Genomic DNA, 3334 nt, shown 5'->3' on the forward strand with positions numbered 1-3334 from the left:
CCTACTGACCCGATTGTTTTGTTACTTAATGATGACTCTAAATTAAACCTACTTGGGAGACAGAAGAAAATTTGGCTAGCCGGATCAACTGCGACCACGAAAATGATAGCTCGGCGCTGGCTCCACCCCCCCCCCCCCCACACGCTTTGTATAAAACAGTGGTTGGCGTATTTTCTAGACATAGTTATGCTTGAGCTCTCTACAGCAATGATTAACAAAGCCAAGTCATCGACTATAGACCTATGGAAAAATGCAGAAGCACAAGTATCAGTCCTAATGACCTCAGCATCACAAGAATTAGAGGAGAGTGACTAGGCAAGCTTGTTTTCCTCGAGACCGCAGAGGGTGGGGGGTGGGAGAGGGTTGTTGTTCTTGTTCAGTTGTATTTGTCTGTTCTACATGTTCAAAAAAAACATAAAAATAATAAAAAGTTGATCTTAAAAAACCCCCCACAAAAACAGGAAAATAAGGTATAGGTTGAAAAAAAAACTGTGGTTACCCTTTAAGTACAGTAGACTTCTTGAGTAAATAAGTAATCTTGATTATTTTCCATGACTGGCGTCTAATAATGTGCTATCCCCGCCATAACGCTTGCAGTACGTATATGTACCGAGTATGAAAATGACAACATGGTTCTTTGAGGTTATCCTGAAGACAGCTATTCTCCCCAGGGTGGTATATTGTCTGGAAGGAGGGAATGCCTTAAAAGACAGAGTCAGGGATCAAAAGTCTCCTGTGCGCAGTTGACATCATAGATTACATAAAAGATCTCTGGCTCTGAAACCAGGATATAAAGAGCAACACATAATTGGAATAATAACAGCAACAGTGTTGGTCATCTTACTTTAAAAAAGTAATTAGTTACAGTTACAAATGACTTCTCCCAAAAAGTAATTGAGTTAGTAACTCAGTTACCACATTGTAAAAGTAATTAGTTACTCAGCAAAGTAACTGTGACATTATTTTTTATGTTCTATAACGCTATTACATTCTATAACATCTTTAACGTCAAAGATGTTTATAAACGATTGAAGAATAAAAACACTATATACAGTATTTTAGAACATTTGGTATTTAATTGAACTCAATAGATTGCAGCCTGCCATATGATATGCATAGAAATAAAAACATATAACCTTGGTCACCTGTTGCTGACCCGAAAAATCGAGCGTTGCTTGTGTGTTGAGTGGCTCCGTCTCCTTCGCTGGAGCTCACGCTAGCTGCATTTGGGCTTGGGGTTGGGTTAGCAGCAGCAGCAAGTGTCGTGTTAGCATGTGTTGATGTGAGGTGCTGCATAAGATTTGAGTTGCTTGAGGCAGACGTGGATAAAGTCTTTTTTCCTGGGCATAGCGTGCATGTTACAGAAACATTCTTGCCTTTAATTTCAATGAGCGAGAAGTAGTGCCGGTACTTCCAGTTCGAGAACGCTACCTTTGAATTTCCCTGGCTCGTCGCCATTGTCGCTGTCCTGTGTTTAGTGGTAGTCAGAGCGTGCAGTGAGACAGCGTGAGCAGGGCATCTGCCCACCCAGCCAATCATCATCGCATTTGCAACAGTGTCATCATCCCCACCCCTGCTCTCTCCAGGCAGCTGATGTGTAGCCAAAGCCTGACACCTCGCGCTTCATTCAACCAAATTGTAGTAACGCGCCACTTTACATTCTCAGTAACGATAACGGCGTTGCAACGATGGGAAAAGTAATTAATTAGATTACTCCGTTACTGAAAAAATAACGCTGTTAGTAACGCCGTTATACTTAAACGCCGTTACTCCCAACACTGAACAGCAATGACACACATTACACAAACATAACAGGGGTGCTAATGTGCTTGTAAAGGCTCTTTGCATCCTTGAAGATGGGGAGCCACTCAAACAGCTAATCATATACATTGGAAAATGGAAATCTTAAGTAACAGAATTTGTAACTAAAGCAACGGATTCAAACCCATTATACAACCAACCAGTGTGGTCCTTTAAGTGAAACACTTTAAACATTGGACTGTGCACATAATGGCCTTCACACCATGCATGAAATTAGATAAATGCAAAAGTATCGTTGAGAAAATAGTGTGAACTTGATCTCCATAATTAACAGCAACTGCTAAAAGACACCTGGCTGTGAAAGAAACCTTGTTGAGAACACTTTTCAGCAGCCCTAGGTGGCTGTATATTTCAATATACTGCGTGAAAATATCCTGCGGTGTGTGTCTTACTATCCATCCAACAGGTATGTGTGATCATTTTAATTCAACAAAAGTGAAATTACAATTGTTGCCATTTTGTAATAACAGTGAATGCATTATTTATGTGTTGTTCCCCTCTGTAGAGAAAGGGTTGTGAGGTCAATGCGATCCACTATTCCTTATCCGTCTCTTTGTGTCTCTTTACCATTACTTTCATCAGCACCAACACCCCCTTCCCCTCTATTTCCACTCCATCTCAGCCACTTCCTTCCTTCTCCATTCCAGTCCCTTCATCTGTCTCGACGCTACGGTCAGTTAGGCCACTCCAGGTGACCGATGAGCAGCGCCATTGATCACTATAAAGTCAGCCTTTTACACTTAATGAAATCCCTGTTGGCTCACTCCACACACACATACAGAGTGTCTGGAGGAGCTCCACCAGCACCCCCACACACAGACACATATGGAAGTCGAGCGTTGGTGGGAACTTGATTAAATCAATACAAGTATAGAGAGATGGAGAAGGCAGGCAGATAGATGGATTCAGCAGAGGATATTCATGTGTTGTACTCAACACTGCTGCTTATTCACACATCTGTTGCTTTTTCTTCTTGACTTTTTGGCCTTCTGTCTCACTTTGCCTCTCTGCCTGTTTTTGTACATGGCTTTTATGAACGATATTAAGGAGCCGTTGATTTTTCGCTGGTTCATTTACAGTACACAGACCCTGATCACGTCTCCAAGGGCTTCATGAACAAACAAATGGAGAAAACTAAATCCACACAGAAAGGACGGCTAACATCCCCGGAGGTCAGAGCTCAAGGGGCAACTTTGAAGACCTTCGTTGCTCTAAAGAAATATACATATACAAATATACATATACACGTGTGTAGGAAGGGCATGATAAAAGTTAGTTCAATAAGCCACACTTGATGAAAAAGTAAAGCAATGGCACAGTATGCCATTAAAACATTGCACAGATTGCATGGATATTGCAGCATAGAACAACAACAAAACAATCATATATCTTAAACCTTAGTGGTAAATGTCAATAATTTATACAGTATGTCAACAAACCGGTAGCGCAAGGTAGTTATGACAGGCTCCAGTGCTAGATTTATCACACACACAACACACACACACACACACAC

General features: G+C 41.3%; 1 long non-coding RNA gene across 1 annotated transcript; it reads left to right on the forward strand.

Moving 5' to 3' along the window:
* The first annotated feature begins 1135 nt into the window (after positions 1-1135).
* LOC116053823 lies at positions 1136-1715 on the forward strand. The gene is made up of 2 exons (XR_004105944.2): positions 1136-1179; positions 1211-1715. It is a non-coding gene; the product is annotated as an uncharacterized LOC116053823 (long non-coding RNA).
* Positions 1716-3334: the final 1619 nt, after the last annotated feature.

This window comes from Sander lucioperca, chromosome 7 (assembly GCF_008315115.2).
Source record: "Sander lucioperca isolate FBNREF2018 chromosome 7, SLUC_FBN_1.2, whole genome shotgun sequence".
In the NCBI taxonomy this organism is placed as follows: Eukaryota; Metazoa; Chordata; class Actinopteri; order Perciformes; family Percidae; genus Sander; species Sander lucioperca.